General features: G+C 40.9%; 1 long non-coding RNA gene across 1 annotated transcript; it reads left to right on the plus strand.

Moving 5' to 3' along the window:
• The first annotated feature begins 7,867 nt into the window (after positions 1-7,867).
• On the plus strand, positions 7,868-9,983 carry LOC138404838 (uncharacterized). The gene is made up of 2 exons (XR_011238600.1): positions 7,868-8,271; positions 9,600-9,983. It is a non-coding gene; the product is annotated as an uncharacterized lncRNA (long non-coding RNA).
• The last annotated feature ends 9,235 nt before the right edge of the window (positions 9,984-19,218 follow it).

The following is a 19,218-nucleotide window of genomic DNA, read 5'->3' on the forward strand; positions in this document are numbered from 1 at the left end:
ACCCGCAAGAGCAATGCAAGAAAATACAATTCACGACTATTCCCCTGTTCTCTGACAGAGGAGAGGAGGACTACTGAGTGAAGTGACTACAAGTGACTGTTGTGGAAACGCAAGAGAAGCTTGGGGAATTTCCCAGTGTTCTCCAGGAGGTGCTTCAGGATGTCGTTTCCAGTGCTAGACTGACCAGTGGCCGGTTTGATCACCTGCATGATCCATTTCGTCAAAGTTTTTATGAGTGAAAATATTTCAACTCAAGCGGGTGAAGGGAATTACCCGAATTTCACGTTTATTGCACCGTAACATTCTTACTGTTCACAGCCTTCACAATGTTCACATCACAAGGCACGAGTGATGCAAAATTTGCATCTTTGCATTGACTTTGTAGGTAATCTCATCGAGCAGAAAATTTGCTTCACGTTTGGTGTGATTGCACCACACCATGTAACAATTTACACCCCCTGCACTCCTCTAAATGCAACAACTCATGTCAACATATTTTGTTATTGGGTTTTTTAAAGGCTGATATAAACTTTATCCCTAAAATATGACAGACTGTGGCAGGGTAGATGAGAGAACAGGCAGCATTAATTGTATTTTCATTTTTATACACAATTTGTTTCACAGGCAGTTTGACAATAGTGCAGTTGTGTTTAAATCTGCTTACATTGCAGCTTTAGTGCACCAGCCTCATGTCACCCTTTGTTACCAGTCAACAAAAACATACACACCTTGCAAACGCCTGTCCACCAGTCTTTGTCAGCCTGTCACAGATATAAGGGTGTCTGCCTATATAATGTTTGATGTGAAAATATAAGGTGATCAGAAAAATGGTGAAGATACAAGATACAATAGTTCCACATGAGGCTAAGACCCGAACAGATGGTCGGGTGAAGAGAAATGATAAAACACAAAGCAAAATCTCCAAAAATCATCACTACACAACTGGATGAACGTCCAACAACCTCGACCAGAGTGAATCTTTTTAGACTCCGATGTCAGCGACCGCCTCAAACATCCAGTATCAGCCAGGCTCAACTCCAAACTGTCCTAAGTTACGCACGTGCACAAAATGAAGAAGCGCCACATCAAAACAGACCCTCTGCTTTTATTTCCACGTCCTCCCACAACATGAGGAGACAAACAACCTTGTTTTTAATAATGTGAGCCTGAGCGAGAAGACCTTTATCTCTGGAGGAGACTGCAGAAATAATGGCAGTAATTAACTGAGCGTTACTCCTCACTGAGACCTCCCAAGAACCCCCACAGTCCTTCCAGCGCCACATGTGCCACCTCCTCCTCCGCCTAAATTGACACTGCTGCCTGGTTTGACATGCTTGCTCACACAACAGTTTTCACATCGGTGAACAGGAAACTGTTTTTTTACAGAGAGCTGAGACTGCACTCTTCACGCAGTCAAGGATCCAATACAGATGCAAGTCAGCCATAAAGAATGCATTTTTTAAATTATGATCACAATAATCATTAGCATGAAAAGAAACAGATCGGTCGTCACTGTGGGATCATAACCGATCATTTAGTGCTGTAACTTTGCAACGTGCTCATCTGCATGAAGCGCATTTGTTCCAGGGGTTGCTGCTGCACACTTGGTGCCACTGTGACAGCCTGCAATAAATCACTATGCCTTGATAATTTATGAACACGAGCAAAAAGAAAGGGAGGCGTGATCATTATGCTCTGACGGCTCGTACAGTGACTTTGCACATGCAGCACAGAAAGTGTATTACCTCAGCCAGGTTACCACACTGCACCCAGGCCCTTTGCAATGACAAACTGCAGTGCACAGCCGCATGCAGGGCCCCCCAACAAGGAGGATTCAACAACAGTTTTATCTTCTTTGTTTGTTTTAATAACACCTGCCCACATGCTCAACTAGAATATCACTCAATAGAGCACATTCCTCTGCAGGGGCCCAACAGTCCCTTTAAATTCAATTAAGCTGCACCAAGCTACCAATTATAGTCTGGTATGTGATCCATGGATTGTTCCCCTATCTGATAATGTCAAAGAAAGTGATAAGAATTCTTGGATCAGCCCCTTGATCTGAGTCCGTTCCTCCCCCGACCCATAATGCATCCTTCCACCAAGTCTCATGTATATTTCTGTTCTGGTTTTTGTAGAGCCCATATCTGCCAAGACCCAACCGTCCCATTATGAAAACACATTTAAATTCACTGGATCCAGGATTTGAGTTGGACACGCTCACAAAAATCAGTCTGCTGAACATGTCTGATATTGTAAATCACGATCCATGAATTACTGCCTGGACGATGTTGAATAACATTCTGTCATGTTCCTCAGCTCATGTCCCATTCGTCCATCGAGTTTTGTCTGCCCAGTGGTTTTTGTTATCACAAACAAACAAACGGACAGAAAATCATCAAGCACGGGCAGAATGTCTCAGGGAGAAAGCAGAACAGGTCCACACCAATGGGTTCTGCCGTGGGTCATGGCCCACACCTCCACACAATTGAATGGAAATCAGTTGAGTAGTGTTTGCGTAAAAAGCTAACAGACAAACAAATGCATCACTTCCTTGCCAAAGGTAAACTAGCACAGTAACCTGCATGATATATTTCTCCTCTGAGCATTTAATATTTAACTTGGACAGTCTTTACCAAAAGGCTGCAGTATTTTGACAGGTTTAAATCAGCTGTTGAGAAGCAGGTTATTTTTGAAAGGACAAGCATCTCCTGCTGTTTCATAAATCCCTCTGCTATCGATGGTGGAAACAGATTCTGCTGAAAAAGACACATCGTCACTGTCTTTCCTGGAAACTGTTGACGCTGTCGAGCAGCAAGCACAGCTCGCACTGTTCTGTCTTTTCAATAACATCCTCTCATCGGTTTGGATGATTCAAGCAACAATCATGTTGTTGTGAGTCATTGTGTTGTGACAATCATCTTTTAATTTGAGCTTTGAGACTGACAGAGTCTTTTAATTTGAGAAAATGATTTTCTCTAATACAAACAAGCTCGCTGTGCTGAGTGTAATCAGTCGATTGAAACCAAAGAACCAGAGAAGCTGACAGGCGTCACATCAGCAGCTCGACAACAGACGGGTACGGCTGGTGTGACGACTATTACCCCCCCCCCCCCCCCCCCCACACACACACACACACACCCCTCCTTTTTTTCCTCCAGAAATCACACAGGAATGATTTTTTTTTTAAATAGTACAATTATCACTTTGCTGTGAAAATGGTAAGATAAGAACTGATGCTGGATTTGTTTAGATTTTGCGACAGTGATGCACTTGTGATTATGTTCTCATCATGTGCTCATGATTTCACAAACGTCTGTGTGGCTCTGGGGTCTCCCCAAAACAGCCAGACACCAACCATTCACTTCTCAACCTTTATTTTCCAAGCAAATATAAATTCAGACTGGTAGTTTCTGCTAACATGGCAGCTCAGCTCAGCCTCTTGCTCCTCATGTCTCCTTGTGTCTCTTTCCTCATGTCTCTCTCCTCATGTTTCTCCTAATGTCTCTCCTTGTCTCTCTCCTCATGTCTCCTTGTGTCTCTTTCCTCATGTCTCTCTCCTCATGTCTCTCCTCATGTCTCTCTCCTTGTCTCTCTCCTCATGTCCCTCCTGATGTCTCTCCTCATGTGTCTCCTTGTCTCTCTCCTCATGTCTCTCTCCTTGTCTCTCTCCTCATGTCTCTCCTCATGTCTCTCTCCTCATGTCTCTCCTCATGTCTCTCTCCTCATGTCTCTCTCCTCATGTCTCTCTCCTCATGTCTCTCTCCTCATGTCTCTCCTCATGTCCCTCTCCTCACGTCTCTCCTCATGTCTCTCTCCTCATGTCTCTCCTCATGTCTCTCTCCTCATGTCTCTCCTAACATTTCTCGTTGTCACTCTCCTTGTCTCTCTCCTCATGTCTCTCCTCATGTCTCTCCTCATGTCTCTCTCCTCATGTCTCTCCTCATGTCTCTCCTCATGTCTCTCCTCATGTCTCTCCTCAGCTCAGCTGCTGTCTTTTGAATCCAGGGACAGTTGATTGGCCAACTAGTCTCTGCTGCACCAATCCTGTCCCCCTGTTCCCCTGGAGGTTCTCTGAGCTCCTCCACAAACCATCATGAAGTCAGGTGATGGGGGTTCACCACAGGCCCGTGGCTCAGGACGTTGCCACCGGGGTCTCCCCACAACATCCCAGAGAAGAACCAGTTGCTTTTCAGCATCTTTTTATTCTCAGACACAGGTGAATAAATAAATACTCTTAAATTCTCCAGCAGTTTCTCCATCTAATTCTGACGGAGCTCCGGAGCATCAACACAGACCAAGTAACAGAACATTGTACACAGGCACAGCATTAGTTTACTACATGTTAGAAAATATGTACAAATTCTGGTCTGAGCAACATCAATCCTCCTTTGTTGGTGGCTTCAGCTATGAATTCTGCCCTCATTTATATTTATGATACAACTGTTTGTTTTAAATATTCTTTACAATATATTGGGTGTTTTTTTGGCGGGTTATAATTCTTGAGGTCATGTTGTGAACTGCTTTCATTCAGGTAAACCAAAGCTCATATATTCAGGTTTCTGGGGCAATAGATTATTCACAGGCCTCACACGTGTGATCCATTCCTCTGACTGTGCCCACATGACAAATGACATTACAGCCCTGGGCTCCATGGAAACATGAAAACCCATCTAACAAGACAAAGCGGTTAAGCAACAGGGCTGAAGGACTCATTCTTACCTGACAGTGATAGTGACTCACTGTCAGAAAGGCTGTGCTATAAATCACGCCCAGGGTTTCACATTTTCCACAGGAAGAGGTTTTCTGTCTGGTTAACAAGATGCTGCATGTGGTGGAGACACAGCAGCAGCAGCATATCATCCTGTTACTACCAGTGGCAGCATCAATATGAGATGTGCACTTTATACAGTATGTGCACAAGAATGTAAACCAGACACTGGCTGGGTACAGATGACAGTTTCTCTTGTCGTTTGTCATAACACAATCACTTACGACAGCGCCGAGTGTCAGTTATAAAGTGTATGTTGACAGCAACATGGCCCCTAAAGACATTTTGTTATATGTAGGTAACATTTAATGATTTTATATTTAGGAATAGAAAGACAAGACAGGCATGGACAGTTGTATTTTTTGTATCTCGTGTAACTTGTTAATGCATCGCACAAATGAAAAATATATAACAACAAAATAAATAAGTTGTCAGTTTACACTAACAGAAGTTGGATGCAAAGTGTCTGATGTCCTCTCTGCTAGCATCTTTCTGAAATTTGAACATACAATTTTTGAATGGGTCCTGCATGAAAAACTGCAGCCCACTCATTCACCAGTTCTCAAAACAACAGTGATGTTAAGGCTCCACTAAAAAAAACAAAGGGTCATCAACCAAAATAGTCAAACAAAGCTCAAACCTTCATCCAGTAAAACACAACTAAGTGCATATGTAGTAATACTAAAGGCCATATTTCCGCTGTTTATCGCTGAGTTGGTTACAAAACATTAAATATTTTGTCACTTTACACAGTTGTATAAACTTGTGCCAGACTATGATTTATTCATGTATTCTTTTTTGTATTAATGTTCTGCAGATCACAGGCTCAGAGACAGATGCAGCTTTGGGATGTTTATTTCTACAGACTGGTTTCACAGAGGCTCTGGACTGGAGACTGTGCTCTGACTGAAGAGCTGGGCAGGTGGACAATGTCTCAACTGAGGTTTATAAACCAGGCAGGATTTGAGTCTCTGTGAGACCGACAGAGACTCCAAATGGGACAGGCGGGAAAAGATTGTGGCTGGTAACTGATGGATAATGAACATGAGGTGCAGGCAAACAAGTGTTAAACCGACGCAACCCATAGCTCACATCAAAATGTCAAACCAAAGGTAAATGTGGCCGAAATGTTTGAAGGAACAACCCGAGGTTTGAATACTGCAGCTGTTGAGAGGTTGATGGAATCCACGCTCAGCTTATCCACAACAGCAGGATGGCAACTCTGAACACAAAACATGAAGTAACTAATCTAGCATGTTCCAGCAGAGGCCTTCAGTCTGCTTAGGTCAACCATCTGTGAAACAGCATTTAGGTCAAGCATCATATAAGTGTGTTTTACTAACATATTCCCTGATAGCAACAATCAAGGTGTGAATGAGAAATCCCAGGTAGTGTAGAATAGATTTAGCCCCACAGCAAATGTCTGGATCATCTGAAAGCTGCTAATAGAAGGGATGGGGTGGCTTTAATCACAAATGATCCTTCCATCCATCCATCGTGCACCTGCAGGAATGTCCGTTGTACTGGTGGCCATGTTTGCCAGCTTCAGTACAATTAACTGATGCCTGGTGTGAACAATGCGACCATGGAATGAAAGCATTCAAAAAGCTAAATGAATGAAAGAAGTTTACAGATGACACAGCTTGAATTAGTTAGTTCTATAAAGTGTAGGAGGCTGCATGGTCGGTGATAAGGACCAGGCTCACGGACAACAGGTGGCAGGGATGGGAGTCCACAGCTTGAGCAACACAATGCGACACACAAATCACCTGGCAACTGACTGGAGAAACTGAGGTGGTGTAATGAGGGAAATGAAGAACAGGGAAGGAGGAGGAGAACAATCTGGAAAGAAGCCCGGGGACATCTGGGGCTGGGAGAATGACAGGAGGCCAATGCACAGGACTAAAACAGAAATCACAACAATACCAAACAAAATCTCCTGATGTGTGGTTTCCATTTTCAATTTCTTAAAGGAAACTACTCAGTGTGATTTAATACTGTACTGTGGAACTGTGTACCACCTGCTTTAAAGCACATGGCTGTGGTGCTTTAATGGAGGTGGAAGAGTGAAGGTTGTCATAAACAGTCTATGGGTGGAAGACAATGTTCCAGTATGAATCAGTCCAACATTTGTAAAGACTGGATCACAGCAAGTTATTTCTGAGACGACAAAGAGCCAAAAAAAGACAAGTTATGATATTTTGATTTTAAAATGCTCTTGACGACGAAACAGGTCCCTCCAAGCTTCTATCACTGACAGGTGTCCAGGAACTAAAATAGTCCTGAGATTGTCTGGTGTTATTTCTCTCCCCCTGCTGTCATTCATGCAGGAGCAGCTTGTTTTCAGTCTGTACTTTTCCATTGGAACACTCTGCAACTGCTCTGATTGCAGTGTCCTTAATGGTGAATGAGGAAACACAGACATGGCTTTGGATTCAACTTTTCATTTATTGGTAATAACCAAAGGCCTTGCAGGGAGGCATTAGAGCTTTTATTAGAGTAAGATGGTAAAAAAGAGCGAGGAGACTCAGGACGGGAGCAGAAAGGCCTCACACCATTAGAACACGTCATGGGCACAGTGTTATATTGGTTATGGTTACGTGTTGTGTTGATTGTAATGTCTGCAGGGTTTATAGCAGGTCTTGGACTTGCAGACTACAGTCTATGCAGCAGTGAGGTAGAATACAGATGGTCTGGAGAAAAATAAATATTCTGCCACTGGTCTCCCAGCTCTGATACAGCTGAATGAATCATAGTGAAGCATGACAGCTCAACAACCGATTCAGACCCTCCACAAAATGATATCACTGTCTGGATGTTGCAGATCGGAACTGATTTCAACAACAACAAAGCTTTTTTCAGTATTAATTGATTTCGTGCAATAAATTTTGACATCATACCATGAAAATGTGGTAACCTGGAAAAAACCTCAAAAGTGTTTATGAATGTGGGTATGAACTTTTTCTTTTACAAAAACTCTCTCCTCGTTTCCTTTTCAATTTGTAGGAGGCTCTTCTTTGTATAATCCAACTCAAACAAGTAGGAAGTGAAATGCATCATCAACAAAAATATTCAGCTGTAATAGTTTCTCTCAGTAAAATCTAAACTCCTCTCTCCACCTCTCTCTATCAATCACGTTTCCACCTCTGTCTCCCTGCAACAACCCAAGCGTCACAAGACTTGAGAGTGAGTTTCACTCCAGGTCTTGTGATACTTGGGTTGTTGAGGACAGAGGTGGAAATATGAGTGAGAGTCGGAGGCAAGAAGCAGTGGAGGGACAACAAGCTGCTGTACGGTAGAGAGTGAGACATCTCACTGAATGAGACGTGGGCATTGCTGTCAGACTCTTGACCCAGAATAACAATTTGAGCCTTTTATTGGTGAAAATGTTTAGTGAATATTTTCTGAACTGTCGCAGTTGCCTCTTAAGATGACATTATAGCCGATGTAATTGCTGTGTCTGCCCGTGGAGACCATCTGCTGGACTGACTGAAGTTGTTGTGAGTACCATTCATTTACACATCCTCATTTTAAAACACAGGACCCAGGATAAAGAATATCATGATTCCCCTTCAATTGCTTTTATGCACCAGACTAACTATGACATCATGTAGTTCACAAATAGCTTTAGCAAAACATTCCCATGACTATTACAAGTGTTTGTGAGAATTTACATTTCAGTGCTTTGTTTAAAATCAAAGCCTAATGATTAAATGGGGTTCACGTCATTAACTGCTGTGAACACCTGCACATTGCTACACAAACAGAAATACAATGCACCTCCAAACACTATTAAAAGTGAAGGATCAGTGAAGGATGATCTTTTTTTTACTGGTGGTATTTGAAAGAAAAGATAGATTTCTTTGGCTTCCAATAATTCAGATATTTTTTATGTGTACTCCTGTTTCCATTTTGTGAATTTCCATTAAAATCTGCAGTGGTGTTTTTGCATTGCTGCAGAAAGACAGAAATGCTGCAGCCTCAGCTTCTGTCTTAGCTTCAGTGACCAAGCTGCTGACAACAATCAGTTACTCTTAAGCTTAATGTTAAAGTTGTGATGGGACCTCTCCCAAGTACATTATTGGCATCGGCAAGCATTTAGCCTGTGTTTACATTCAAACATGTATGTATTCAGAAAATGCAGGTTTTTATGTCCATGGAAATAGTTTGGGCTAGTGTTTTCAGGACGGCTAACATGTGTTGTGCTCATACAGTATGTTGAGCTGACACCTGACACTAATGCTGTAAATGTCAATAGTAATTAATGTGAACTACCCCTCTAAATATACTTGTAAATGATACTGGAGAAGGTCTGGCAGCTGAGTCCTTTCAACAGGACTAGAAAGAATGAAATGTTCAAATGTTCCACACATGTCAGTGTGATTAAAATGACCGTCTTTCACGAACATTCAAAGATAAATATATATTTGCATGGGCTTTTAACATATACACAGGATATGTATCTCGTGCTAGAACTGAAATGATAGACTCACAGTAACAGAGTCTTCAGCATCATCAGGGGAATTCAATTATGGTAAATATAAAAGAACCAAACGATCCTTTATGACATTTAGTATATACAGTATTTTTAGGGATGCGATAATTAATCAGACTGTCTTAAGGTTAGACAGTCAGTCAAAGGGTCAGTCGGTCAGCCAGACAATCAATCAGTTAGTTGGTTGGTTAGTAGGACTTCATTTTTTCAGATGGTATGTGAACAGCAACCCTGCCATGAGTTTATTAACAAATAATGAATATTAATGATTCACTTTATTCCAGATTTGATGGTAAACCTGTTGATGTATCTCTGTCCTTTTTCGTCTCCTAGGCCTAATAGAAGACACAATGATCAATACACTTTAAAGTCCATTCATCCATCACCTATACCACTTCTCCTTTGAGGGTTGGAGCTGGAGCTCATCCCAGTGGTCGCCATCCCATCACAGGGCCAACATGAGATATACAGAGATATATAACCATTCACACCCACTTAAATTTAAATGTATTATTATTATTATTATTTCTGCTCTCTTTTGGACCCACTCTAATCTTCACAATGTTCTTTTTTATTGACGGCCTGAGATACAATGCTATAAATAAATGGCATTAAATTGGTTATCTTCATTTACTATTCATGATATAGATAGACTGTAATTCCAACAGATACTCAAGTTCACCCTTAATATTCATTAAAATTTACTTTGTGAGATAAGTTGGAATCCTGTGATTATTTCAAACGGGGTGATTTCTTCTTTTTCTTCCTTTGGTAGAATTGAAATGATTACATTCATCTCTTAATTTAATTGCGTATTTGTCTTGGAAAGCATACTTCACTAGGGACCAGCCTCTTTAATGATGTGTAATTATATAGAATGTACATAATGGCACTGGCAAGCATAGACTGTGTAGTAAAGCAGAGAAGAAGCTCTCACAATGCACACAGGGCCACAGCTCCAGTGTATGGTTAACTTTTGTTCTTGTCCATAGAAGAGAAGCATCTTATCACCTGAACAGTGAAGCAGAGCAAAGAGTGAGAGAGCAGAGTGAAGCAAACACATCGCAGGGCTGTGATGTGTGTGGAAAACGACTGACCATCAGTCTGCTGGCCTGTGAATATTGCTCCTGATTCCTGCTGCCTGCAGACAGACTGCCGCAGTTTGGTTAAATTATGCAAGATGTGAAGAGATGACTGGGATTAATGTGAATAGTGCAGCCAACAACAACAACATGGCTGTGTGTGAGAACTGTAATCTGGTTTACTCACATCAAATCCAGGAAAAGTTGATCAATATCTGTTGGTCATCCCAGTCTGAGCATTTCATCTATATACAGGCACCCTCTACTATCTGCTACTGCAAAATTACAGATCACCTTAGCTTGTAAATAAATAAATAAGACCGAGCTGTCTTTTACAGGATGTTCACCTCTTGTGAGTGAATAGAGCAGCGAGAGTTCTTACAAAAACTTGAGAGTATGAACACATCTCCCCCATCCCAGTCACGCTCTGAATTGATTTTAAAATTGTATTGCTAGCTTTTAAATCTCTTAGCGGCTCTTATATCACTTCTTTATCTCTTCCTATTTTTAATGCTGAGCCCAGACATCTGGCAAAGAGAACTGTAGTCTCATTAAATCAGTCATACACACAGTAATATCCAACTTCCTTCTCGGCACATGTATCTACAGTCTTCGTACATGCAAAACAAGCAATGTGTCATTCAGCAACTATTGCTGGCAAGAAGTAGGACGACAAAAGTGTTCTTGGTTTTCCAACTTGCTGAACATGAATGCATTCGATTCGGGTGGCATCGCGACTTCTGCGTTAAATGGAGCACGTCAGCTTCATCGAGCTGCTGCATAATGGAACCCGTTAAAAAAAGGTTTAAATACAGATTTCTAACCTGACCTACTTTTCACATCCACGTTTCAAAGTGTGACAGTGTAGGAGGGGGGAAACTTTTCTTTTGTATAAATGTCAGCTCACAGCTGCTGGACTGGGAGCGACAGGTTTAATATTTCAGTTTGTCCAAAATATTAGTGAGTCGGTTGGAATAAATACTCCTGGCATGACATGCCACGCTCTCCAATGACATTATTGTTTGATCAGTGTAATGGGGAAAGACTCTGACTTCACATGATAATTATATGTCAATATAATTTCTCTCAGCACACAATGATTCCGTGCTTTATGATTATTAAACTGGGAACAAGCTCCTTTTGTATAGATTTGACTGAGACTGATTGTTTCAGAAATGGTAAACCACAGCATGCAATAAAAAGAGCAGCCCAAAATTGTGAGATTGTGGGATAATAGCTTGAGGGTCAGAAAAGAAGGTGGGCAGGCGAAACAAAATTTTAAAAAAGGAAGAAAAAAAATACATGCTGGTGGCAACATAGTTTCTCCTCACCTCTTACTTAAAGTATGCTGAACTTAAAGGTTCAGTGTGTAGAATTTACCGAGATCTAGTGGTTGCATGTTTCAGCTGAATACCCCTCACCTTCCAAACATGAAAGAGAACCTGTGGTAGTCTTCAGTTTTCATAAAAACTCAAAAGTTGTTTAGTTTGTCCGGAGTATTCAAATGTAAAGGGCCCATTCTAGGGTAAATAAAACCCTAACCCCTTACAATTATTACAATTTAGACGAAACACACTAATGAAAACATCACTGGGATTATTTTATATTCAATTTCTGACAACTAAAACTAAATTAGTGTTGTGTGCTGCTCTACATTACTCATAGATCAATGTGAACTGTAAAGTCTTGCCCAGACACTCCAACCTGAGCTATATAGTAATGATGCAATGTTGCAAAATGGTAAATTATAGTATAATGAACTTATGGAGAAACTAATGAGTGCACTGTGTAATGTGGTCAAAAGATGCCAGGGACAAATAGTGAGTAAAAAGGACTTCTCACCCACTTTGTCACAGAAATGATTATGAATTATGCTGTGTGAGCGTTTGGAAAAAGTCTTAAGTAAAATCTACTTTGAGAAATCGAGAAAAGCTATAGCTCCTACCTCTTTCCATATTATTGTTCACAGTTCACCAGTCCACCTTCAGTCATTTTCTCATTAGTTTTTCTGTTGAAATATACATCACTCTTGTTGTAGTCTGTGATATTTCTGCATGATTTAACCATGGAAGCCAATGATGGTGCAGCTATCCAGTTATTAAGGTCTAATCATAATAGTTCTGCTTCCTGTTTATCATTACACTTTGCATATAGAGAAGTAATTTATCGACTGTCCAGCACATGTCTAATCAGTCTTTGATTACGAGTGACAGGCCAACTCAGTGTATTTTACACAATGTACACATCACAGTATTATAAGTGCTGCACTGATGTGACCATCCGTCCCCATGTAATCATTGCTTCTGGTGGCGTGTTCACAACCAACACACCAGGGTTTTAATAGCTCAGGAGGCTAATACCGAGACGCTCTGCCTCAATAAACAATCACCTTCAGCCCATCAGCGTGCTTATCCCGTCCAATTATCCAAATGTTGCACTGCAGATTCTCATATTGCTTCTTATAACTCTTGAGAGAAATTTACATTTTTATTAAATTTCCATCTTTTTTTCCATTACAGCACCTGTGATCTGCCTTCCTCACCTCTCATTGGTCTGTGCCCCGCAGCTTCAGGTGGTACAGAGAGCCGGATAAACCTCATGTAGAGTCGCTCAGTGTGTCCATCGGCCTTTGATGTAGAAGAGAGAGGCTTCACTTTCAAAATTTTATAAATACTGACAACCCATGTATTTGTTGCTATGAACCTTCAATGAAACACACATGAACCCACGGACCCCCACAACAAACACTTTTCATGTAGGAGAGCATCATGTGTATTTTCACATATTTTCTATGTAGGCTACATAGATTCTAATTTCAGCTCGCAGGGTTTCATTAATTCCCCTTCCTCCCCAACACGATTAAATTGAATTACCGCCTCTCAGCACGATTTCAGAAATACTGTACATGGATTTTCACCTTGCAGTGTATCAGCTTGAGCCTCTTTTCTTTTCCTCTTACTCTCATCTCACCTCATCTGTTAACTCTCTCTTTGCAAATCTGATCTTTGATTTTTGCCTTTGTTGGACTACATCCGCACTTATACGTTTTAGACGTAGACTTTTTCTACATTAAAATCTCTGAGCCCCTAAAATGGAGAAATATTGAAATGTTGTTGGCCTTGTTTTAGTTGTGAAATTCTGGGGCTGCTTTTAGTTTGGATGTATGTTTTGTTTTTTGGTGTTTTTGCTCATCCAGTCTAAAACTATCTGTCAAAAAATCTTACTATGGTATTTTTTTGCAAATTTGTTGAGAGTAACAACTTAACAATTCAATTCCTTGTATGTGTTCACACTGGGCCAATAAAGCTCATAGAGAATGCAAAGTTTTGACATGACAGTAGACGATGCTTCAAAAGTAAATGTTGCTGTGAAGAATCTAAAACTTCTCAAATATGGACGCCTGACACACATCTTCAACCCTGCAACACAGCAGTTTCAGTTTCAAGGTGAGCACCCAACATTTGTGTCACCCATTATCTGAATATTTCAGAAGTGAACCTTCTCCTTCCAATCTGTGAAAGCGAGGAGGCAAATAATAAATTCTCTTCCTGGGGCAAGGCAAATCGTGTTTCGAGAGGAATTCAACTTCGGGGAAGAAATTCACTAAAAAATTCAAGACGTTCCTGAGATATTGTGTCCACGACAATGGGATGAATGGGCCACCGGTGCAGAGGGATGAAGAAAAAAAAAAGGGTGAGCACAAATGACATTTCCTTGACAGCATGACTGACACAGCTGCACGCAGGTGAAATTGGATGTGCAGGAAATATGTGTAACTGCAGGGAGCAGTTTGTCACCTTAAACAGACAGGCAAGGAGGAGGGGATGGGTTGGGAGCCATAATGGCTCTGCCAAGTCTCCAGCATCAGGGGATGAGCTTGATGCATTAATTGTGAAGTGAAGCTGGTTCCTGCTCCGTGTCTCTCCTGCTGTGAAACTGAAATCACTGCTGGTAACAGTCAAATCAACAAAACTTTGTCTCTTCCCTTTTCGTCGCTCATCTGGACAGATGTGACAGTCCTATTATTTCTCTGCTGATGTGCCATTTGAAGTGTCAGTGCAGAGAGTGTATACACAGAACAGCAGTTGTGAAGTTGTGTAATTGAGTGTTATTTAATCTGGAAACCTCAATGTTATTAACATGTGTTCAACATGAGGACCAGATGAGAGAAAATACTATGGACATCACATAAGCATTTATGATTTCATTATTGTGTGTGTTTGTGTGACTGAACTAGGATTGTGATGTGCTATAGATTATGTATAAAGATGCAACTATGCTGGATATAGGTGCCATCATCCACGATGTTATTTGAAGCCAGAGTCTTTTCAGTAGTGATCCTGGAGTTGAGCCATGGTATCTAGGACCAATCGCAGTCAGTCTTATGCGATTAAAACCAAACTTGTCAGAAACAGTTAGATGACATCAGTGTGATAAGAACTACCTGAATTAGAAAAAGAAAAATGTATGTGACACGCATTTGACACTTTGGTTTGCTCCTTGTCCCATCTGCTAAAATGGAGGAGGTGGGATTTATGAGCAATATTGCAGTCAGCCACCAGGGGACAACCAAGATGATTGGGCTTCACTTTTGGGGAGCTGTCATGTTGTCCATCTTTACATTGTCTATGGGTACATCAGAACGAGAGTTCATTTAATTTCAGTTTTTGCAGTGCAAACTGTAATCTTGTCCCCTATAGTTCTCATGTCCTGACCATAAGGCTTTATGAATGTCAGTGTCTGGTCGATTCCAGAACTCATGGTGTGACAGATGTCTGCAGTAATGAATCGAATGGCACACTGTGGTGAATGGTGTCCATGGTTTTGAGGGTTGTGTCAGCAGGGAGGCTGTACACAATATTTCCATAATTATGTGTAGATAGATAGACGGATAGACAAATAGATAGATAGATGGATACGTGGATGGATGGGTGGATGGAAAGGGGGGATGGATAGATAGATTGAAGTTTGATTCCTAAGCCTATAGTAAAACACACAAACACATATAACATTCTTTTTTGCCATTTGGGAATAAATTAATCTTTAATTCATCCCCAACAGTTACATAGAGACAGTCTCCTCAATCATTTAAAAGCAGGTTGAGGTATGTGTTGCGTTATTGCATTTGAACATGGTCTCCTCCCCAATGACCAGCATAAAAATAGTACGAGAACCTTGTTGTTATTTGATGCAGTGCAGTAAAGTCCCCCTCTCTCGCTCTCTCTGGGTCGCCTACTGCAGACTGTCTCTAATAATCAATACGGGCGTTGTGCAGGTTACAGAGTAGAGAGACAAGTGAAAAATGGTTTGCAAGCTAGTGCATATCAGCAGTGAATGAATACTGACAAAGACAATGTAGGTCAAAACATCAGTCATTAGGGGTGGCTGTGGCTCACGAGGTGAATGGAGCGGGTTGTCCACTAACCAGAAGGTCAGAGGTTCAGGCTCCCCCGTTGTGCGTGCCTATGTTGGGCAACATATTGAACTCCAAAGTGCCCCTGAAGGCTGTGTGAGTGATGCGTAATAGAGAAACATAGAATACATAGCTGCACTGTATGGATGTGTGTGTGAGTACTTTGGATAAATACAATCCATTTACCACTGATGATATGGATCTTACCACAAATTGTCAAAGGATTTGTATTACCTCCACAGATTACGATTTCGATTAAGATTATGGTCCAAATGAAAAATATGGCCGTGTATATTACAAGCCTGCAGGGACCACAGACACTGGCTTTATCGAGAGGAATCCAGCAAATAAGATCAAAAAGTGTTTCAGAAACAATTTAAAAACTCGACCTGTAGATATGAAACACTTCTTTGTTACAACTCTTTAAATCTGCTCTTTAAGCTTTGCTTGTTGGGATTGAGAAATTGTGTTGTGCAAATTTGACTGTGTGAGGAATAATATAATAATCTATGCTCAGCTATTCATCTACAGCCTTTATATATACGTAGAAGTTATGTGATGATATATTTCTATTGAGGGGATTCTGAATAAAGCTACAACTTACAAAGAGTCATATAAGGGGGGGGGGGGGGGGGGGGGGGTGACACTTTGTGCTTCAGTATACAAGCAAGACATTTATCAGTCTTTATTATTATTATTTTGTTTATTGGGTTCAAGAGCTATTAATTGACAATAACTATTCTTTATTTTTATTGTGAAAACTGACTTTACTTTATCAAGAAATGTGGGGATGTTTTAAAAACGAAGCACAAAGAGAAACAGTTTATGTCTACCAATATATCATACTGACTAAAGCCTATTAGTCAGTGCACCGCTGTTTCCTGGGATCTAGACATTTTTCTGGCATACAATACTGCTGAAGTCACTACACTGACACCTCACCACAAACATCCGGAGTGAATTACATTATGAATTTTTATATGAAGAGTAAATACACAGAGGTCATGTTTAGGTATAAATCATCCCTGGAAGAATCCTTCACAACTACCTTGAGGTTTGCTGTGATATGTTGAAGGCTCTTGTTGTTATATGAGCTTTCAGTCTGTCAGCGTCAATAGATGAAATGGTTACAAAATTACACACTGTAACATTTGTCCTTTTACAAACTATGCAACGTGAATTAGAAAAAACTTTGATAAGAAATGTGAAGTGCCCATGACTCAATCCTTTGGTTTTCATTTGTTTTTTTGTTTTTCTTCAGTTTACCAGTCAGTTCTTCTTCTGTGCCTCTCAGTCTGTGCGTGTGGTCATTCCAGTAAATGGAGAAACTCTTTCTTCTGCTTTTCTATTGGTTCAATAAATTGTAAACAGTCATCCTGCAGTGAACTCTGGAAGGTGACCACAGACAAGCCCTTGGAACATCTGTCCAATTACTGTGATGATTGAACACAGGAAGTCACACACACACACACACACACACACACACACAAATTGTGTCCGGAAAAACCAACTAAATCCAAACCCAGGCAGTAAAAGCTTTCAAAATAATTTCAAATTCATACATCACATTGTATCTCTATTTTCATGCTGAGGCAGATTCACAATCAAGCGTTTAGTTTAACGACAGATAGAAAATGTTTTAAATGAATGTACCCATGTCACCCATGACTGTTAGGTTCTTCAGCTCCAGGTTACACGCTGTTATAGCGCCATCTGTTGGCAAGAAACGACACAAACAAGTGTAAAGGAAATGATAAAGAGATGATAGGAAAATAATCCTTAGCAGCTCTCTACCCACATGAGAAGACAACTGTGCCCTCTCTTGTAATGTGGCTGTAATTCATAGTTTGTAATTCTTTGTAATTCATAGTAGCTGATGGAGGCTCTAAAGCACAAGTCCATTTGTGTTGCACTAATGCTTGTGCTGGCCAAACTGTAACATTTTACCCCTATGTGGATAAAAACATGTTTTACAGAACATTTTAAAAACATGCATAGGCATTATTCACTGACCAGTAGGTCAGTGGTTCGATCCCTGTCTCCTCCAGTACGCATTCTGAATTGTCCTTGGACAAGATACCGAACCCCAAATGAGACAGGTGACAGGTGTGTGATAGAAAAAGCACTACATATAGAAAAGCTGTATGAAAGGGTGATCGTGACTTGTACCCTCAAGTACTTGCTCACTAACTTGAGTGATAGGACTGGAAAAGTGCAAAAATAAATACAGTGCGTTTACCACCATGATCAAAAAAGACTGAAAAAGGAAAGAGTATCTGGCACCGATATCAGATATCAGTTAAGAGAGTAACACTAGAGGTCAAACTAGTAGAAATGACCTTTACCACAGCAGATCATTTTACATGTCACAGTGGGTGTGACTGATGACATTAACCATGGCTCTGTTCTGCTCAAGTGTTTCAGTGAAACATGAACATGTGACAGAGCCAGCATGAACAACACCAGGCCCTGAAACTGAGCAGAAGTCAGCCACCTTTCATTTCTAGCTTACTTTATTCAGTTGCTGATGATCTTCTACACTCAAGCTTCATATTTAACTAATATGAGATTGTGAAATATGAAGCTTATATAAGTTGGGGCATGAGAGTAAATTAGTTTCTTTCCCAAAATGTCAAACAGTTTTTTTTAAATTATTGAAATATAAGCAGTTTTCGGATATGACCTCTGGAGGATTTCCAGGAAAATTAGGTCTGGGTGTCTGACCGTTTTTTGTCTTTTACATATAAACAACCCAGCAGGAGAATCTCTGCTCAGACACGTTCACAACAACACAGAAACTCTGGAGCGTTCAGGTGAGGGGTGGAGCAGCAGCCAGAGGCAGGATGTAACATCAGCATAGACTCTTATCACCAAAAGCTCTCTTGACATGTTTGTTCATGTCTTCTACGTGTGTTTGTGTGTGTGTGTGTGTGTGTGTGTGTGTGTGTGTGTGTGTGTGTGTGTGTGTGTGTGTGTGGACCAGCTTTTTCATTCTGAGATATTTATTTTCAACCTGACCACTCACTCGCAATGAATCTTGCAGAGGATTTCCTGCTGTGGTCTCACATAAGCCCTGCAGACTTTATACTAGGGGGGCTGGCCTGAGAAAATCTACAGGAAGTCTCAATTGGACATTTGCGTTCACACATATTGCCCCTTCTGTGCATGTCTAAAGCAGTGAGTAGATCTTCCAAAACACAAGGACTGTTGTATCTTACCATATAGGAGCTTCTGTCTCCTCTGGATTGTCTTTTGCTGCCACCACTGTTTCACATGAGGTCAAATCTCCTGAGCTATTTTACAAAAGCTCTATGGATTCAGCTGGATATACTGCATTTATAAATCCCCCAGCAGTTTTTCATTCAGTTCACTGTCATTTTGGTTTTAGCTTTGTGTTTGCCCTCAGCACCATGACCCATCTGAGTTCATTAATCCTGCTTTGTGAGTCAACCCCAGA

This window comes from Paralichthys olivaceus, chromosome 15, assembly GCF_024713975.1.
Source record: "Paralichthys olivaceus isolate ysfri-2021 chromosome 15, ASM2471397v2, whole genome shotgun sequence".
NCBI classification, from domain to species: domain Eukaryota; kingdom Metazoa; phylum Chordata; class Actinopteri; order Pleuronectiformes; family Paralichthyidae; genus Paralichthys; species Paralichthys olivaceus.